Source organism: Triticum aestivum, chromosome 5A (genome assembly GCF_018294505.1).
Source record: "Triticum aestivum cultivar Chinese Spring chromosome 5A, IWGSC CS RefSeq v2.1, whole genome shotgun sequence".
NCBI classification, from domain to species: domain Eukaryota; kingdom Viridiplantae; phylum Streptophyta; class Magnoliopsida; order Poales; family Poaceae; genus Triticum; species Triticum aestivum.
This window is the reverse complement of record NC_057806.1, coordinates 296127451-296149449: the sequence shown is the minus strand read 5'-3', so window position 1 is coordinate 296149449 and position 21999 is coordinate 296127451. Positions and strand designations below refer to the sequence as shown.

General features: G+C 45.1%; 1 pseudogene; it reads right to left on the bottom strand.

The window, feature by feature from the left end:
* The window catches only part of LOC123106826 (protein STRICTOSIDINE SYNTHASE-LIKE 10-like), a 29149-nt pseudogene extending 8168 nt beyond the window's left edge, over positions 1-20981 (bottom strand).
* Positions 20982-21999: the final 1018 nt, after the last annotated feature.

Below are 21999 nucleotides of genomic sequence, written 5' to 3'. Positions count from 1 at the left end.
AACCTCCTTGCCGTCCTTCTTGAAGTTCTTTTTACCCTTGCCTTTCTCGAACTTAGTGGTTTTATTGACCATCAACACTTGATGTTCCTTCCTGACTTCTACCTCTGCTGATTTCAGCATAGCAAATACTTCAGGAATGGTCTTTTCCATCCCCTGCATATTGAAGTTCATCACAAAGCTCTTGTAGCTTGGTGGAAGCGACTGGAGGATTCTGTCAATGACCGCATCATCCGGGAGATTAACTCCCAGCTGAGTCAAGCGGTTATGCAACCCAGACATAGTGAGTATGTGCTCACTGACAGAACTGTTTTCCTCCATCTTACAGCTGAAGAATTTGTCGGAAACTTCATATCTCTCGACCTGGGCATGAGCTTGGAAAACCATTTTCAGCTCTTCGAACATCTCATATGCTCCATGTCTCTCAAAACGCTTTTGGAGCCCCGGCTCTAGGCTGTAAAGCATGCCGCACTGAACGAGGGAGTAGTCATCGAAACGTGCCTGCCAAGCGTTCATAACATCTTGTTCTGCAGGGAGAACGGGTGCGTCACCAAGCGGTGCTTGTAGGACATAATCTTTCTTGGCAGCTATGAGGATGATCCTCAGGTTCCGGACCCAGTCCGTATAGTTGCTGCCATCGTCTTTCAGCTTAGTTTTCTCTAGGAACGCGTTGAAGTTGAGGACTACGTTGGCCATTTGATCTACAAGACATATTGCAAAGATTTTAGACTAAGTTCATGATAATTAAGTTCAACTAATCAAATTATTAGTGAACTCCCACTTAGATTAGACATCCCTCTATCCATCTAAGTATTACATGATCCGAGTTAAACTAGACCGTGTCCGATCATCACGTGAGACGGACTAGTCAACATCGTTGAACATCTTCATGTTGATCGTATCTTCTATACGACTCATGCTCGACCTTTCGGTCTTCTGTGTTCCGAGGCCATGTCTGTACATGCTAGGCTCGTCAAGTCAACCTAAGTGTTTGCTTGTGTAAATCTGTCTTACACCCGTTGTATGTGAACGTCTGAATAAAACACCCGATCATCACGTGGTGTTTTGAAACAGCGAACTGTCGCAACGGTGCATAGTTAGGGGGAACACTTCTTGAATTTATTGTGAGGGATCATCTTATTTACTACCGTCGTTCTAAGTAAACAAGATGCAAAACATGATAAACATCACATGCAATCAAATAATAAACGTGACATGATATGGCCAATATCACATAGCTCCTTTGATCTCCATCTTGGGGCTCCATGATCATCTTGTCACCGGCTTGACACCATGATCTCCATCATCATGATCTCCATCATCGTGTCTCCATGAAGTTGCTCGCCAACTATTACTTCTACTACTATGGCTAACGCGTTTAGAAATAAAGTAAAGTAATTTACATGGCGTTTCTTGATGACACGCAGGTCATATAAAAGAATAAAGACAACTCCTATGGCTCCTGCCGGTTGTCATACTCATCGACATGCAAGTCGTGATTCCTATTACAATAGCATGAACATCTCATACATCACATATAGATCATTCATCATTCATCACAACTTTGGCCATATCATATCACAAACCACTTGCTGCAAAAACAAGTTAGACGTCCTCTAATTGTTGTTGCAAGTTTTACGTGGCTGAATTAGGGTTCTAGCAAGAACGTTTTCTTACCTACGTTAAAGCCACAACGTGATTTGTCAACTTCTATTTACCCTTCATAAGGACCCTGTTCATCGATTCCGCTCCAACTAAAGTAGGAGAGACAGACACCCGCCAGCCACCTTATGCAACTAGTGCATGTTAGTCGGTGGAACCGGTCTCACGTAAGCGTACGTGTAAGGTTGGTCCGGGCCGCTTCATCCCACAATACCGCTGAAGCAAGAAAGGACTAGTAACGGCAAGAGAGTTGACAAATGTACGCCCACAACAAATTGTGTTCTACTCGCGCAAGAAGAACTACGCATAGACCTAGCTCATGATGCCACTGTTGGGGAACGTTGCAGAAAACAAAAATTTTCCTACTCATTTCACCAAGATCATCTAGGAGTTCATCTAGCAACGAGTGATTAGATGCATCTACATACCTTTGTAGATCGCGAGCGGAAGCGTTCAAAAGAACGGTGATGATGTAGTCATACTCGACGTGATCCAAATCACCGATGACCAGCGCCGAACGGACGGCACCTCCGCGTTCAACACACGTACGGAACAGCCACGTCTCCTCCTTCTTGATCCAGCAAAGGAGGGAGGAGAGGTTGAGGGAGATGGCACCAGCAGCAGCACGACGGCGTGGTGTTGATGGAGCTGCAGTACTCCGGCAGAGCTTCGCTAAGCACTATGGAGGTGGAGGAGGTGTTGGAGAGGGAGAAGGAGGCAACCAAAGGCCAAGGCGTTCAGGTATGAAGTCCCTCCTCTCCCCCACTATATATAGGAGGGCCAAGGGGGGTGGCCGGCCCTAGGAGATCCAATCTCCTAGGGGGTGCGGCGGCCAAGGGGGGTTTCCCTCCCCCCCAAGGCACCTAGGAGGTGCCTTCCCCTCCTAGGACTCTTCCCCTTTCAAACCCTAGGCGCATGGGCCTATGTGGGGCTGGTGCCCTTGGCCCATTAGGCCAAGGCGCACCCCCTACAACCCATGTGCCCCCCCGGGACAGGTGGACCCACCCGGTGGACCCCCGGGACCCTTCCGGTGGTCCCGGTACAATACCGATAACCCCGAAACTTGTCCCGATGCCCGAAACAGGACTTCCCATATATAAATCTTTACCTCCGGACCATTCCGGAACTCCTCGTGATGTCCGGGATCTCATCCGGGACTCCGAACAACATTCGGGTTACTGCATATACATATCCCTACAACCCTAGCGTAACTGAACCTTAAGTGTGTAGACCCTACGGGTTCGGTAGACAAGCAGACATGACCGAGACGACTCTCCGGTCAATAACCAACAGCGGGATCTGGATACCCATGCTGGCTCCCACATGCTCCACGATGATCTCATCGGATGAACCACGATGTCGAGGATTCTATCAACCCCGTACGCTATTCCCTTTGTCTATCGATATGTTACTTGCCCGAGATTCGATCGTCGGTATCCCAATACCTCGTTCAATCTCGTTACCGGCAAGTCACTTTACTCGTACCGTAATGCATGATCCCGTGACCAGACACTTGGTCACTCTGAGCTCATTTTGATGATGCATTACCGAGTGGGCCCAGTGATACCTCTCCGTCATACGGAGTGACAAATCCCAGTCTTGATCCATGTCACCCAACAGACACTTTCGGAGATACTCGTAGTCTACCTTTATAGTCACCCAGTTACGTTGTGACGTTTGGCATACCCAAAGCACTCCTACGGTATCCGGGAGTTACACGATCTCATGGTCTAAGGAAAAGATACTTGACATTGGAAAACTCTAGCAAACGAACTATACGATCTTGTGCTATGTTTAGGATTGGGTCTTGTCCATCACATCATTCTCCTAATGACGTGATCTCGTTATCAATGACATCCAGTGCCCATAGTCAGGAAACCATGACTATCTGTTGATCAACGAGCTAGTCAACTAGAGGCTCACTAGGGACATGTTGGTGTCTGTTATTCACACATGTATTACGATTTCCGGATAACACAATTATAGCATGAATAAAGACAATTATCATGCACAAGGAAATATAATAATAATGCTTTTATTATTGCCTCTAGGGCATATTTCCAACAAATATTCCTATTCCTAAGAAACGCAAACTTGGACCAAAGACAATGGATTGTGTCTTTCTAGGGTATGCTCAATGGAGCATTGCTTATAGGTTTTTAGTGGTAAAATCTGAAGTACCTGATATGCATGTTGATACTATAATGGAATCTCGTGATGCAACATTTTTTGAGAACATATTTCCTATGAAAGATATGCATAGCATTGCTAGATTTTCTTCTGAGATAATTCCTGAATCTAGTACAACTGATGAATAGTTTGAACAATCACATGAGGAAGTCCTTGAGAAGGATAACATTGAAGTTCCTAGAAGGAACAAGAGACAAAGGATTGCAAAATCCTTTGGTGATGATTTCATTGTATACCTTGTGGACGACACACCCAAGACGATTGCAGAAGCATATGCATCTCCAGATGTAGATGATTGGAAAGAAGCTGTTCATAATGAGATGGACTCAATTCTTTCTAATGGAACTTGGGAACTAACTGATAGACCATATGGTTGTAAACCTGTGGGCTGTAAGTGGGTGTTCAAAAAGAAGCTAAAGCCTGATGGTACTATTGATAAATACAAGGCGCGGCTAGTGGCCAAGGGCTACACTCAGAAAGAAGGAGAAGATTACTTTGACACCTATTCACCCGTTGCTAGAATGACCACCATTCGAGTGTTACTTTCCTTGGCTGCCTCTTATGGTCTTATCATTCATCAAATGGATGTAAAGGCAGCTTTTCTCAATGGAGAGTTGGAAGAGGAGATCTATATGGATCAGCCTGACGGGTTTGTGGTAAAGGGTGAAGAGAGAAAGGTGTGCAAGTTGTTAAAATCTTTGTATGGTCTGAAACAGGCACCTAAGCAATGGCATGAGAAGTTTGAAAGAACTTTGACTTCTACAGGATTTGTCATTAACGAGGCTGATAGGTGTGTTTACTATCGCCATGGTGGGGGCAATAGTGTCATATTATGTTTGTATGTGGACGACATACTGATCTTTGGTACAAACATTAATGCAATTAATGAGGTCAAGTTTTCTCTATCAAAAAGTTTTGACATGAAAGATCTGGGAGAAGCCGATGTAATTCTAAACATCAAACTTATTAAGGATGAGAGTGGGATTACATTAACGCAATCTCACTATGTTGAGAAGGTCTTGAACCGATTCGGTTTTATGGATAGCAAGTCTTCTCCAAAACCTTATGATCCCAGCGTGACACTCAGAAAGAACAAGAAAGAAACAAGAGATCAATTAAGATACTCTCAAATTGTCGGTTCACTCATGTACTTAGCTAGCGCTACAAGACCAGATATCTCTTTTGCTGTGAGCAAACTGAGTAGGTTCATGTCCAACCCGGGTGATGATCATTGGCATGCACTAGAAAGGGTCTTGCGCTATCTGAGAGGTACTATGAGTTACGGAATTACTTATTCAGGGCATCCTGCTGTGCTAGAAGGATATAGTGATTCAAATTGGATCTTCGATGTTGATGTACTTTACGCAACAAGTGGGTATGTATTTACTCATGGTGGTGGCACAGTGTCATGGAGGTCTTGCAAGCAAACCATATTGACGAGGTCAACTATGGAAGCAGAATTAACTGCTTTGGACACAGCTACTGTTGAGGCAGAATGGCTGCGTGAGCTCTTGATGGACTTGCCGGTTGTTGAAAAACCTGTATCGGCTATTCTTATGAATTGTGATAATCAAACGGTTATCGCTAAAGTGAATAGTTCTAAAGATAATGCAAAGTCATCAAGACACGTGAAAAGACGTTTGAAGTCTGTCAGGAAGTTGAGAAACTCTGGAGTAATAACTGTTACGTATATACAAACAGACAAAAACCTGGCAGATCCCTTTACAAAGGGACTATCACGAAATGTGATAGATATTGCATCGAGGGAGATGGGTATGAGACCCATAGATGTTACACCATAGTAGTAACCCAACCTTTGTGATCGGAGATCCCGTGAATTAGGATCTGGGAAGAACAAGCTATTGGTTAACTGAGGAGAGTAATAACTTATGATCGTCTCCAAGTGAAGATGCAAAACTCTCAGAGCTGTAAGGCTCAGATCTGTAAGGCAGGTTGGCAACATGCCTTAATGTGGTTCTATTGGCTATAATTAGCAAAGATGCTATCCTACAGAGCAGTCTTGAAAGAACACACTTATATGAGTTCTGACTGTAAACGTCGCAGTCTATGAGATTTGGGTGATCTCTAGTAAACTCACGAAGAGACCAGGGAGTATGACGTATAAGCTCCAAACCGCAGGGTAGCCTACTGGCGGTAAGGTACTGGTTAAGACTTTGAGTGAAACCTGTTCACACAAAACTAGCAATTCAAGGCATAGTCCATTGTCAAGTTGTGAATGGATGTAGCTTAAAGTTCTAGGCAGAAGTTCAACTTAACAGTCTCTGCTGAAACACTGGTATATTAAACAAGTGGTGAGAGAAGGCGAATCTCTAAATGGGTATTTGAGATCTGGTGGGGGATTGTTAGAGTTAATGGGCTAGGCCCATAGCAATTTCTGAAATCTCAAAGCCCATGTGTAAAATGGCAAGTGGTGGTGCTAAGTTTAGTCCCACCTTGGAAGTTGAAGAAGAGTTGGACCTCTTTATATAGTGGGTTCTCTCTACCACTCTAAGTGATGTATGAGAAGAGAAAGGGAAAACCACACGCGCGCGCTCGCTCACCTCGCCTCGCCTGGCCTGGCCGGGCCGTGGCGAGGCGAGGCGGCGCGTACATGCGACATGCGCGTGAATGGTCCGCCGAATTTCGGTCTGTCTCCTTGCAGGAGTGCAGCTTCCTTTTGCCGTTTTATTTTTATGTCTTGGCAGACAAGTTTTTTGATTTCTTGTTCGGTAAGTATACGAATTAGAAACCGAGTCGGTTTGGGATTGTGGTCGCGACACAATACCGCCTCTGGTCCTAATATATATACAACTACCGGCTGCGGCCAGAGATACACCGAAAAACATCTAGGGTTTTGCCTCATCTCACAACTTGCGCCGCCATCGTAGTCTACTCCATCCGAAACGCCGGCGTGCATCGGCGCGTGGGAGAGCAGGTCTCCGGAACCGTTCGTCTTTGCGATCCTGCACCGGGAGAGGACGAATTAGGTTTTTGGGAAGCGCTGTGCGCGACTGCTCAAATTCGTCATCACGGGTCGTCTTCCGTCCAAGTCGGGCGGTGCTACTCATCGTCGTATTCATCGCCGTCAGCAGCAGATCGTCGCCAACATCGTCATCAACACTGTCGCACCCATAATAGCTAACGATCAGTACGTCTAACATCCTCTGTTCATGTCTGTTTCTACAGCTACTGTTACGTGTTTGCTGCTGTTATGCATGTCTTGTTGTTCTTCTAGTTTGCTAGATTTTTGCATGTTAGTATCTCTTCTAGTCATGAATTATTTACTGGAATTAATCATGAACTTGCCTAATTTTCCAACAATCCAAAAACCTAATTATAGGCAATTTCCTGAGTTAACTATGGCTGGATTCGCTGATGCACTGAGGCCGGATAAGTTTACCGGTGTGCACTTTAAGAGGTGGCAGGTGAAGACCACGCTCTGGCTTACTGCTCTGAAAGTTTTCCACGCTAGTGTTGGTGCTCCAGAGGGAATGACCGACGAAGATCGGAGAAAATTCCAGGAAGCCAATACTATGTTTGTGGGATGCATTCTGAGTGTTCTTGCTGACCGTCTGTGTGATGTGTACATGCACATAAACGACGGAAAAATTCTGTGGGATGCACTGAATGCAAAATTCGGTGCAACAGATGCAGGCAGTGAACTGTACATCATGGAGAGTTTTCATGACTACAAGATGGACAATAACCGTTCTGTGGTTGAACAAGCTCATGAGATACAGTGCATTGTGAAGGAACTTGAACTCCTTAAATGTGTTCTACCCGACAAATTCATGGCTGGGTGCATGATTGCAAAGTTGCCTCCTTCATGGAGGAATTTCTCCACAACTCTGAAGCATAAGAGACAGGAGATATCAGTTGAAAATCTGATTGCATCTCTTGATGTTGAAGAAAAAGCTCGGGCTAAAGATACCACTGAAAAAGGAGGTGAGGATCAGCCTACTGCTAACATGGTGTAGAGGTACCCACAGAACAAGAACAAAGGGAAGAACAAACCTGTTTCCAACAAGCCTACCAAGACTACTACCTTCAAGAAGAAGAAGTTCAACAAGGCTGAGCTAGAGTGCTACGCCTGTGGGAAGCCTGGACACTTTTCCAAGGAATGCCCTGAACGTGCAGACCCCAGAGGGAAAACAAGCTCCAAGACTGTCAACATGGTGACCGCTAGCAATACTGATGGGTATGGTAATTTACCTATTGTGCTTTCAGTATTTCAATCATCTTCGTGGTGGATTGATTCGGGTGCTAACGTTCATGTGTGTGCTGACATCTCCCTGTTTACTTCTTATCAGGTCGCAAGGGATTCTTCCGTCCTAATGGGGAATGGGTCACATGCTTCTGTTCGTGGCATTGGCACGGTGGATCTGAAGTTTACTTCGGGAAAGATCGTGCAACTAAGGAACATGTAGCATGTCCCTACTATGAACAAGAATCTAGTTAGCGGCTCCCTTCTATGTCGAGATGGATTTAAGGTAGTTTTAGAGTCCAATAAAGTAATCGTGTCAAGATTTGGACAATTTATAGGAAAAGGCTATGAGTGCGGAGGCTTGTTCCTCTTTTCTCTTTCAGATTTTTGCAATAAGTCAATAAACCAAATTTGTGCTAGTGTTAAAGATGATGCAAGTATTTGGCACTCTCGTTTATGTCATATTAATTTTGGTTTAATGTCTCGGCTATCCAGCATGAGTTTAATTCTGAACTTCACAGTTGCCAAAGGTTCTAAGTGCCATAGTTGTGTGCAATCTAAGCAACCTCGAAAGCCTCATAAGGCTGCCGAGGAGAGAAACTTGGCACCTCTAGAACTCATACATTCTGATCTTTGTGAGATGAATGGTGTGTTGACAAAAGGTGGAAAGAGATATTTCATGACTTTGATTGATGATGCGACTAGATTTTTCTATGTTTATTTGTTGCAAACTAAAGATGAAGCATTAGACTACTTTAAAATCTATAAAGCTGAAGTTGAAAATCAACTAGAGAGAAAGATCAAGCGTCTTAGGTCCGATCGTGGTGGAGAGTATTTTCCAAAAGTTTTTGATGAATTTTGTGAGGAACATGGTATTATTCATGAGAGGACGCCTCCCTATTCACCTCAATCAAATGGAGTGGCCGAGAGGAAAAACCGCACATTGACTGACTTGGTGAATGCCATGTTAGACACTGCTGGTTTATCTAAGGCATGGTGGGGGGAGGCTCTATTGACTTCATGTCATATCCTGAATAGAGTTCCCAATAATAATAAAGAGAAAACCCCTTATGAGGAGTGGGTTGGGAGAAAACCATCACTTTCTTATTTGCGCACTTGGGGATGTTTGGCAAAGGTCAATATTCCTATTCCTAAGAAACGCAAACTTGGACCAAAGACAGTGGATTGTGTCTTTCTAGGGTATGCTCAACGGAGCATTGCTTATAGGTTTTTAGTGGTAAAATCTGAAGTACATGATATGCATGTTGATACTATAATGGAATCTCGTGATGCAACATTTTTTGAGAACATATTTCCTATGAAAGATATGCATAGCATTGCTTGATTTTATTCTGAGATAATTCCTGAATCTAGTACAACTCATGAATATTTCGAACAATCACATGAGGAAGTCCTTGAGAAGGATAACAATGAAGTTCCTAGAAGGAACAAGAGACAAAGGATTGCAAAATCCTTTGGTGATGATTTCATTGTATACCTTGTGGACGACACACCCAAGACGATTGCAGAAGCATATGCATCTCCGGATGTAGATGATTGGAAAGAAGCTGTTCATAATGAGATGGACTCAATTCTTTCTAATGGAACTTGGGCACTAACTGATAGACCATATGGTTGTAAACCTGTGGGCTGTAAGTGGGTGTTCAAAAAGAAGCTAAAGCCTGATGGTACTATTGATAAATACAAGGCGCGGCTAGTGGCCAAGGGCTACACTCAGAAAGAAGGAGAAGATTACTTTGACACCTATTCACCCGTTGCTAGAATGACCACCATTCGAGTGTTACTTTCCTTGGCTGCCTCTTATGGTCTTGTCATTCATCAAATGGATGTAAAGGCAGCTTTTCTCAATGGAGAGTTGGAAGAGGAGATCTATATGGATCAGCCTGACGGGTTTGTGGTAAAGGGTGAAGAGAGAAAGGTGTGCAAGTTGTTAAAATCTTTGTATGGTCTGAAACAGGCACCTAAGCAATGGCATGAGAAGTTTGAAAGAACTTTGACTTCTGCAGGATTTGTCATTAACGAGGCTGATAGGTGTGTTTACTATCGCCATGGTGGGGGCAATAGTGTCATATTATGTTTGTATGTGGACGACATACTGATCTTTGGTACAAACATTAATGCAATTAATGAGGTCAAGTTTTTTCTATCAAAAAGTTTTGACATGAAAGATCTGGGAGAAGCCGATGTAATTGTAAACATCAAACTTATTAAGGATGAGAGTGGGATTACATTAACGCAATCTCACTATGTTGAGAAGGTCTTGAACCGATTCGGTTTTATGGATAGCAAGTCTTATCCAACACCTTATGATCCCAGCATGACACTCAGAAAGAACAAGAAAGAAACGAGAGATCAATTAAGATACTCTCAAATTGTCGGTTCACTCATGTACTTAGCTAGCGCTACAAGACCAGATATCTCTTTTGCTGTGAGCAAACTGAGTAGGTTCATGTCCAACCCGGGTGATGATCATTGGCATGCACTAGAAAGGGTCTTGCGCTATCTGAGAGGTACTATGAGTTACAGAATTACTTATTCAGGGCATCCTGCTGTGCTAGAAGGATATAGTGATTCAAATTGGATCTCCGATGTTGATGTACTTTACGCAACAAGTGGGTATGTATTTACTCATGGTGGTGGCGCAGTGTCATGGAGGTCTTGCAAGCAAACCATATTGACGAGGTCAACTATGGAAGCAGAATTAACTGCTTTGGACACAGCTACTGTTGAGGCAGAATGGCTGCGTGAGCTCTTGATGGACTTGCCGGTTGTTGAAAAACCTGTACTGGCTATTCTAATGAATTGTGATAATCAAACGGTTATCGCTAAAGTGAACAGTTCTAAAGATAATGCAAAGTCATCAAGACACGTGAAAAGACGTTTGAAGTCTGTCAGGAAGTTGAGAAACTCCGGAGTAATAACTGTTACGTATATACAAACAGACAAAAACCTGGCAGATCCCTTTACAAAGGGACTATCACGAAATGTGATAGATATTGCATCGAGGGAGATGGGTATGAGACCCATAGATGTTACACCATAGTAGTAACCCAACCTTTGTGATCGGAGATCCCGTGAATTAGGATCTGGGAAGAACAAGCTATTGGTTAACTGAGGAGAGTAATAACTTATGATCGTCTCCAAGTGAAGATGCAAAACTCTCAGAGCTGTAAGGCTCAGATCTGTAAGGCAAGTTGGCAACATGCCTTAATGTGGTTCTATTGGCTATAATTAGCAAAGATGCTATCCTACAGAGCAGTCTTGAAAGAACACACCTATATGAGTTCTGACTGTAAACGTCGCAGTCTATGAGATTTGGGTGATCTCTAGTAAACTCACGAAGAGACCAGGGAGTATGACGTATAAGCTCCAAACCGCGGGGTAGCCTACTGGCGGTCAGGTACTGGTTAAGACTTTGAGTGAAACCTGTTCACACAAAACTAGCAATTCAAGGCATAGTCCATTGTCAAGTTGTGAATGGATGTAGCTTAAAGTTCTAGGCAGAAGTTCAACTTAACAGTCTCTGCTGAAACACTGGTATATTAAACAAGTGGTGAGAGAAGGCAAATCTCTAAATAGGTATTTGAGATCTGGTGGGGGATTGTTAGAATTAATGGGTTAGGCCCATAGCAATTTCTGAAATCTCAAAGCCCATGTGTAAAATGGCAAGTGGTGGTGCTAAGTTTAGTCCCACCTTGGAAGTTGAAGAAGAGTTGGACCTCTTTATATAGTGGGTTCTCTCTACCACTCTAAGTGATGTATGAGAAGAGAAAGGGAAAACCACACGCGCGCGCTCGCTCGCCTCGCCTCGCCTGGCCTGGCCTGGCCTGGCCGGGCCGTGGCGAGGCGAGGCGAGGCGAGGCGGCGCGTACATGCGACATGCGCGTGAATGGTCCGCCGAAATCCGGTCCGTCTCCTTGCAGGAGCGCAGCTTCCTTTTGCCGTTTTATTTTTATGTCTTGGCAGACAAGTTTTTTGATTTCTTGTTCGGTAAGTATACAAATTAGAAACCGAGTCAGTTTGGGATTGTGGTCGCGACACAATACCGCCTCTTGTCCTAATATATATACAGCTACCGGCTGCGGCCAGAGATACACCGAAAAACATCTAGGGTTTTGCCTCATCTCACAACTTACGCTGCCATCGTAGTCTACTCCATCCCAAACGCCGGCGTGCATCGGCGCATGGGAGAGCAGGTCTCCGGAACCGTTCGTCTTTGCGATCCTGCACCGGGAGAGGACGAATTAGATTTTTGGGAAGCGCTGTGCGCGACTGCTCAAATTCGTCATCACAGGTCGTCTTCCGTCCAAGTCGGGCGGTGCTACTCATCATCGTATTCATCGCTGTCAGCAGCAGATCGTCGCCAACATCGTCATCAACACTGTCGCACCCATAATAGCTAACGATCAGTACGTCTAACATCCTCTGTTCATGTCTGTTTCTACAGCTACTATTACGTGTTTGCTGCTGTTATGCATGTCTTGTTGTTCTTCTAGTTTGCTAGATTTTTGCATGTTAGTATCTCTTCTAGTCATGAATTATTTACTGGAATTAATCATGAACTTGCCTAATTTTCCAACAATCCAAAAACCTAATTATAGGCAATTTCCTGAGTTAACTATGGCTGGATTCGCTGATGCATTGAGGCCGGATAAGTTTACCGGTGTGCACTTTAAGAGGTGGCAGGTGAAGACCACGCTCTGGCTTACTGCTCTGAAAGTTTTCCACGCTAGTGTTGGTGCTCCAGAGGGAATGACCGACGAAGATCGGAGAAAATTCCAGGAAGCCAATACTATGTTTGTGGGATGCATTCTGAGTGTTCTTGCTGACCGTCTGTGTGATGTGTACATGCACATAAACGACGGAAAAATTCTGTGGGATGCACTGAATGCAAAATTCGGTGCAACAGATGCAGGCAGTGAACTGTACATCATGGAGAGTTTTCATGACTACAAGATGGACAATAACCGTTCTGTGGTTGAACAAGCTCATGAGATACAGTGCATTGTGAAGGAGCTTGAACTCCTTAAATGTGTTCTACCCGACAAATTCGTGGCTGGGTGCATGATTGCAAAGTTGCCTCCTTCATGGAGGAATTTCGCCACAACTCTGAAGCATAAGAGACAGGAGATATCAGTTGAAAATCTGATTGCATCTCTTGATGTTGAAGAAAAAGCTCGGGCTAAAGATACCACTGAAAAAGGAGGTGAGGTTCAGCCTACTGCTAACATGGTGTAGAGGTACCCACAGAACAAGAACAAAGGGAAGAACAAACCTGTTTCCAACAAGCCTACCAAGACTACTACCTTCAAGAAGAAGAAGTTCAACAAGGCTGAGCTAGAGTGCTACGCCTGTGGGAAGCCTGGACACTTTTCCAAGGAATGCCCTGAACGTGCAGACCGTAGAGGGAAAACAAGCTCCAAGACTGTCAACATGGTGACCGCTAGCAATACTGATGGGTATGGTAATTTACCTATTGTGCTTTCAGTATTTCAATCATCTTCGTGGTGGATTGATTCGGGTGCTAACGTTCATGTGTGTGCTGACATCTCCCTGTTTGCTTCTTATCAGGTCGCAAGGGATTCTTCCGTCCTAATGGGGAATGGGTCACATGCTTCTGTTCGTGGCATTGGCACGGTGGATCTGAAGTTTACTTCGGGAAAGATCGTGCAACTAAGGAACGTGCAGCATGTCCCTACTATGAACAAGAATCTAGTTAGCGGCTCCCTTCTATGTCGAGATGGATTTAAGGTAGTTTTAGAGTCCAATAAAGTAATCGTGTCAAGATTTGGACAATTTATAGGAAAAGGCTATGAGTGCGGAGGCTTGTTCCGCTTTTCTCTTTCAGATTTTTGCAATAAGTCAATAAACCAAATTTGTGCTAGTGTTAAAGATGATGCAAGTAGTTGGCACTCTCGTTTATGTCATATTAATTTTGGTTTAATGTCTCGGCTATCCAGCATGAGTTTAATTCCAACCTTCACAATTGCCAAAGGTTCTAAGTTCCATAGTTGTGTGCAATCTAAGCAACCTCGGAAGCCTCATGAGGCTGCCGAGGAGAGAAACTTGGCACCTCTAGAACTCATACATTCTGATCTTTGTGAGATGAATGATGTGTTGACAAAAGGTGGAAAGAGATATTTCATGACTTTGATTGATGATGCGACTAGATTTTGCTATGTTTATTTGTTGCAAACTAAAGATGAAGCATTAGACTACTTTAAAATCTATAAAGCTGAAGTTGAAAATCAACTAGAGAGAAAGATCAAGCGTCTTAGGTCCGATCGTGGTGGAGAGTATTTTCCAAAAGTTTTTGATGAATTTTGTGAGGAACATGGTATTATTCATGAGAGGACGCCTCCCTATTCACCTCGATCAAATGGAGTGGCCGAGAGGAAAAACCGCACATTGACTGACTTGGTGAATGCCATGTTAGACACTGCTGGTTTATCTAAGGCATGGTGGGGGGAGGCTCTATTGACTTCATGTCATGTCCTGAATAGAGTTCCCAATAATAATAAAGAGAAAACCCCTTATGAGGAGTGGGTTGGGAGAAAACCATCACTTTCTTATTTGTGCACTTGGGGATGTTTGGCAAAGGTCAATATTCCTATTCCTAAGAAACGCAAACTTGGACCAAAGACAGTGGATTGTGTCTTTCTAGGGTATGCTCAACGGAGCATTGCTTATAGGTTTTTAGTGGTAAAATCTGAAGTACCTGATATGCATGTTGATACTATAATGGAATCTCGTGATGCAACATTTTTTGAGAACATATTTCCTATGAAAGATATGCATAGCATTGCTAGATTTTCTTCTGAGATAATTCCTGAATCTAGTACAACTGATGAATATTTCGAACAATCACATGAGGAAGTCCTTGAGAAGGATAACAATGAAGTTCCTAGAAGGAACAAGAGACAAAGGATTGCAAAATCCTTTGGTGATGATTTCATTGTATACCTTGTGGACGACACACCCAAGACGATTGCAGAAGCATATGCATCTCCGGATGTAGATGATTGGAAAGAAGCTGTTCATAATGAGATGGACTCAATTCTTTCTAATGGAACTTGGGAACTAACTGATAGACCATATGGTTGTAAACCTGTGGGCTGTAAGTGGGTGTTCAAAAAGAAGCTAAAGCCTGATGATACTATTGATAAATACAAGGCGTGGCTAGTGGCCAAGGGCTACACTCAGAAAGAAGGCGAAGATTACTTTGACACCTATTCACCCGTTGCTAGAATGACCACCATTCGAGTGTTACTTTCCTTGGCTGCCTCTTATGGTCTTATCATTCATCAAATGGATGTAAAGACAGCTTTTCTCAATGGAGAGTTGGAAGAGGAGATCTATATGGATCAGCCTGACGGGTTTGTGGTAAAGGGTGAAGAGAGAAAGGTGTGCAAGTTGTTAAAATCTTTGTATGGTCTGAAACAGGCACCTAAGCAATGGCATGAGAAGTTTGAAAGAACTTTGACTTCTGCAGGATTTGTCATTAACGAGGCTGATAGGTGTGTTTACTATCGCCATGGTGGGGGCAATAGTGTCATATTATGTTTGTATGTGGACGACATACTGATCTTTGGTACAAACATTAATGCAATTAATGAGGTCAAGTTTTTTCTATCAAAAAGTTTTGACATGAAAGATCTGGGAGAAGCCGATGTAATTCTAAACATCAAACTTATTAAGGATGAGAGTGGGATTACATTAACGCAATCTCACTATGTTGAGAAGGTCTTGAACCGATTCGGTTTTATGGATAGCAAGTCTTCTCCAACACCTTATGATCCCAGCGTGACACTCAGAAAGAACAAGAAAGAAACGAGAGATCAATTAAGATACTCTCAAATTGTCGGTTCACTCATGTACTTAGCTAGCGCTACAAGACCAGATATCTCTTTTGCTGTGAGCAAACTGAGTAGGTTCATGTCCAACCCGGGTGATGATCATTGGCATGCACTAGAAAGGGTCTTGCGCTATCTGAGAGGTACTATGAGTTACGGAATTACTTATTCAGGGCATCCTGCTGTGCTAGAAGGATATAGTGATTCAAATTGGATCTCCGATGTTGATGTACTTTACGCAACAAGTGGGTATGTATTTACTCATGGTGGTGGCGCAGTGTCATGGAGGTCTTGCAAGCAAACCATATTGACGAGGTCAACTATGGAAGCAGAATTAACTGCTTTGGACGCAGCTACTGTTGAGGCAGAATGGCTGCGTGAGCTCTTGATGGACTTGCCGGTTGTTGAAAAAACTGTACCGGCTATTCTTATGAATTGTGATAATCAAACGGTTATCGCTAAAGTGAACAGTTCTAAAGATAATGCAAAGTCATCAAGACACGTGAAAAGACGTTTGAAGTCTGTCAGGAAGTTGAGAAACTCCGGAGTAATAACTGTTACGTATATACAAATAGATAAAAACCTGGCAGATCCCTTTACAAAGGGACTATCACGAAATGTGATAGATATTGCATCGAGGGAGATGGGTATGAGACCCATAGATGTTACACCATAGTAGTAACCCAACCTTTGTGATCGGAGATCCCGTGAATTAGGATCTGGGAAGAACAAGCTATTGGTTAACTGAGGAGAGTAATAACTTATGATCGTCTCCAAGTGAAGATGCAAAACTCTCAGAGCTGTAAGGCTCAGATCTGTAAGGCAGGTTGGCAACATGCCTTAATGTGGTTCTATTGGCTATAATTAGCAAAGATGCTATCCTACAGAGCAGTCTTGAAAGAACACACCTATATGAGTTCTAACTGTAAACGTCGCAGTCTATGGGATTTGGGTGATCTCTAGTAAACTCACGAAGAGACCAGGGAGTATGACGTATAAGCTCCAAACCGCGGGGTAGCCTACTGGCGGTCAGGTACTGGTTAAGACTTTGAGTGAAACCTGTTCACACAAAACTAGCAATTCAAGGCATAGTCCATTGTCAAGTTGTGAATGGATGTAGCTTAAAGTTCTAGGCAGAAGTTCAACTTAACAGTCTCTGCTGAAACACTGGTATATTAAACAAGTGGTGAGAGAAGGCAAATCTCTAAATAGGTATTTGAGATCTGGTGGGGGATTGTTAGAATTAATGGGCTAGGCCCATAGCAATTTCTGAAATCTCAAAGCCCATGTGTAAAATGGCAAGTGGTGGTGCTAAGTTTAGTCCCACCTTGGAAGTTGAAGAAGAGTTGGACCTCTTTATATAGTGGGTTCTCTCTACCACTCTAAGTGATGTATGAGAAGAGAAAGGGAAAACCACACGCGCGCGCTCGCTCGCCTCGCCTCGCCTGGCCTGGCCTGGCCTGGCCGGGCCGGGCCGGGCCGTGGCGAGGCGAGGCGGCGCGTACATGCGACATGCGCGTGAATGGTCCGCCGAAATCCGGTCCGTCTCCTTGCAGGAGCGCAGCTTCCTTTTGCCGTTTTATTTTTATGTCTTGGTAGACAAGTTTTTTGATTTCTTTTTCGGTAAGTATACGAATTAGAAACCGAATTGGTTTAGGATTGTGGTCGCGACACAATACCGCCTCTAGTCCTAATATATATACAGCTATCGGCTGCGGCCAGAGATACACCGAAAAACATCTAGGGTTTTGCCTCATCTCACAACTTGCGCCGCCATCGTAGTCTACTCCATCCCAAACGCCGGCGTGCATCGGCGCGTGGGAGAGCAGGTCTCCGGAACCGTTCGTCTTTGCGATCCTGCACCGGGAGAGGACGAATTAGGTTTTTGGGAAGCGCTGTGCGCGACTGCTCAAATTCTTCATCACGGGTCGTCTTTCGTCCAAGTCGGGCGGTGCTACTCATCGTCGTATTCATCGCTGTCAGCAGCAGATCGTCGCCAACATCGTCATCAACACTGTCGCACCCATAATAGCTAACGATCAGTACGTCTAACATCCTTTGTTCATGTCTGTTTCTACAGCTACTGTTACGTGTTTGCTACTGTTATGCATGTCTTGCTGTTCTTCTAGTTTGCTAGATTTTTGCATGTTAGTATCTCTTCTAGTCATGAATTATTTACTGGAATTAATCATGAACTTGCCTAATTTTCCAACACCTTTCCTCCAGTTCACTGATGGATCCAAACATCTTCCTCGCCGCGTCATGCACGATTACCTCTTCCAACACCTTCCCCTCCTCGCTGACCCTCAACGTAATCACCTGACTTCCAAACCGGCTCAGGAACGCCATGACACGCTGCACGCGTTGGGGTGGCAGCTTCATGACCAACCTCCTCAACCACGGGAAAGAGGTGGACCACTCGGCGATCTTACCTCGCTTGCCATGGAGGCCGACCCAGAAGCCGCCTCTCGGGCTCGCCTTGATGTTGTCTGGGAAGCCCGGTAGTTGCACGAGTTACTCAAGGGTTGAGGCCTTGGGTGTCTTGAGCCAGTATCGGTGGATCTTGCAAGTTGTGGTCTCGGCGAGGAGAAGGTGGGATCCGTCTTCACTCATGAGAAGGCCGTTGGGGAATGCCAGGCCGTCGACCAAGACTTGAACCTCCTTGGTGTTAGGGTCATATTTGAGCAATCTGCCAGTGGCGTCACCGGATATGACAATGTTCAAGAACTGCCTGCAAATGAAATACAAGCCTCACTCGTTAGGTTAACTAGTAGTACTACAAATAACGATGCTTGTGTGTTTGGAATGTGAGAATTTGTCCTGATTCGTGCGGATATTCATGCACTTAAAATATGCCTAAAACTTCACCAAAGTAAGCAGAAGAACTGAAGGGGATGGCGTTACCTTCTGTGGAACCTCGTGCTGGTCTCGGTGAAGTAGACAACTCCAGTTTCCTGGTCAATCTCGACGCCGTTGGCGAAGCTGAAGGGGCTCCCAGGCTGTCCAGGCCCAATCAGCCTTGAAACGTTATCCCCGGGGCTGACCACTCTCAGCCCAAAATAAGAATCTGCGACGTACAACTCCCCAGTTTTATTGTTGAACTTGAGGCCCAGCGGGCGCCCACACTCGTGCTCCTTCATCGGGTCCTGGGATCCTCTGCAACTATCCAATCTGCAGACCACACAATTGATCAGCTTTAGTCAAACCAAATATGCTTAGCGTGAGCTATCTCGCCTTGATGTTAAGTAAATGCGGATGATGTTGATACTCAACACTATTTCGCTTTCTCTAGGCCCATAAACTTTAATTTAGTGCTGCATTAGGAGCAGCAAAAAAAAATGATCATCCCGAGAAGATCGGCGTAGTTAAGATGTCAAAGTTCATTCGTGTAGTAGGGCATGTACAATGGTTGATAAGACAATCTTATCTTAAGTCTTACATGTAATTTAGATATGACAAAAAAACATGTTCTACAATGGGTCATCTCTTAGCCTTATCTCCAATAACTAGATATTCCTAAAAATATGGTGAGACATATTGTGTTAAGAGATCACCTCTTGCCTTCTCTTAAATAAGAGAAGATAAGCCTTTTTTTATAATTTCTCTCTCCTCCACCTCATCATTTATCATACATGGCATTGCTAAGATAGAACTATTGTACATGCCCGTAGTCCCTTTCTGACAAAATAAAAACGAGTTTCTCTCTGACGGTTGCAAGTTGCAACTAACCTGAAATTTAAAGGTTGTCGTGTTGTTACTCGTCGCCTACATTCTCATCAGAATGCAAACATATCAGACTACAGTACTACACACGTGATACACACGCAGTACTTTGTTGTTCTACCAGTCATGATTTATGGGGGTACGCTAGCTATCTGAATTTCTGACATGATCGGATCAAGATCTTGCTTAAAAGCAGTGTAGATAAATCGTTTTATTGTTATAAGAAGATATTTCCAAATTCAGGAGAAGTGTATAATTTCAAGGGATGTGATCGTCTGTTTTTGCTTTCTTGTCAGAAATGACATTTTGGATTCTCTGCAGGTACAATTCTCTGTGTATCTACGTTAATCGCCTCTGGCCTCCATTTTTGAAAAGAAAATTCGCATGTGATCCACGATATAGTAGGAGCATCTATCTGTCCTGTCAGTAGTCAGTCGCCCCGGGAAAAATCTGGATCCAATTGGTAGTTTGCCACGGGTGTCGGAGACAGGACAGGGAGGGTAGCTACGTCAGACGGTGATTGCCTTTTTGCCTTGTGGTGAAGAAGATAACAACAGTGCAGCATTTGGTTGCTTGTCCGCGCGTGGAGCCATCGACAATTCTGTCTCCGGCGGGTAGCGCGGCAAAAGCAGGAGCAGCCATACTGTGACGTGACACCATTACCAAACGATTTAGCTAATCGGCGGTTCTAATTAATCGTAGTCGCCGTAGTAGTACGTAGTACAACGTCGGTTTCCGATCGAGCGGCGTGCCGTCCGTCAATCAGAGAGTTAATTATAGTAGAAGGAATGAACTGACACCTCTACTGAGTTGATCAGAACTGGATCGCGCAAAGCACCATCACTGAACTGCTAATTCGTCTACTTTGAGGAGGATCATGCAACCCATGCAGATGCAGTATGGAATCGGAGAAGCAAGGAGACACGGTAGTGCGAAGGCTTACAGCTCTGGCGCGGCGGCGGAGGAGTGGTCGACCCAGCGGCCCTCCTCCGGGAGCCACCGGATGACCCTCCCGTCCGACACGCCCGCGTAGGGGCCCTCGCCGCCCACGCCGAACGCCACGCTCTCCGGCCCCGCGGCGCCGCCGTCCACGGGGATCAGCTCCACGTCGCGTATCTCCACCACCTCCCGCACGTCGCCGTGCAGTGGCGATGACGACAGGAGCGCCGCCGCCAGCGCCAGCGCCACGGCGACCGCCACGAGCCTGCAGCTGACGGTCATCATGTGGTCGCGAGCCACGTACGCGGCGATACCACGATCGATGGAACGCGGGGGAATATAGATGACGCCGGGCGACAAGGGCTTATATATGGCCGCCTGACACGGCGACGGCCACGCTAGTTTGAACGGATTTAAAGGGAAGGGATGAGACCTGGAGTCCTACGCGTCGTATTCGTACACGATGCAGTATAGTATGTCTGGTGGTCTCGTCTCGTCTCGTCGTCTTTCGTGTATGGCACTCCCTTGGCAGGTGGGACGGACGGTGGTCACGGTGCCCAGATTCCTAGAGGAGACGACGAGACTTCGGTGGCGCGCACGTCACTTATCCCCGGAGACGCGGGGAGCACACACGCATGACACACACCCAAAGCCATGTCACTTTCGTGCAATTGAGTAAAGTCTGATTTAATCCTGAGGTCGGAAAGCTCGCCCGTAAATGAATCCTCACCTTCAAATCTCTCTAAATAGGCTTTAGTCCCATTTTATATAAAAAGCAACAACCATAAAAGTACAAAGGCGACTAATGCAAGATGATGATGTAGCCCTCTTATAAAGCCGATCCCATGATGATCAGATAACGCAGAACGCACGCGACTACGCTACCGGCAAAGAGCACACCAAGATCTGAACACAGCCCACGTGATGACCTAGCACACCTAAGATCCACGACAATGCCCCCAAGAGACCACTACCGAGTCCACAGTGGACAAAGGTCTTCACCCTTAGCCCTGACACGAAGAGAAGAACCACGACGACGTCTTCAAGAAGAGCGTGACACCCATAGTCTTTCGCTCGGCAAGTCACCCGTTCCACAACGAGTCAGCCAGGACGAAAGTGACCAGGTCAGATCCCAAGATCCGGACCAGGGCGTCACCCGAGGACAGAGAGCGTGCGCGAGCCACCCACCGCAACACCTCTCGCCGCCCACACAAACCAGAAGGAGAACCACCACCGCCGCGATGATGCCCGCCGGAGAGCAACCATGCGCACCGCCATCTGAGGCCGCCGCCCCGGCATCCTTGTCGCCATACACCATACACGCTCATTTCATAATGCACTCAACCACAATAGGAAAAGCAGAGGCACCCCATCTACTCCTAGCCTGACATCAGTCACCGAGTCTGGGTA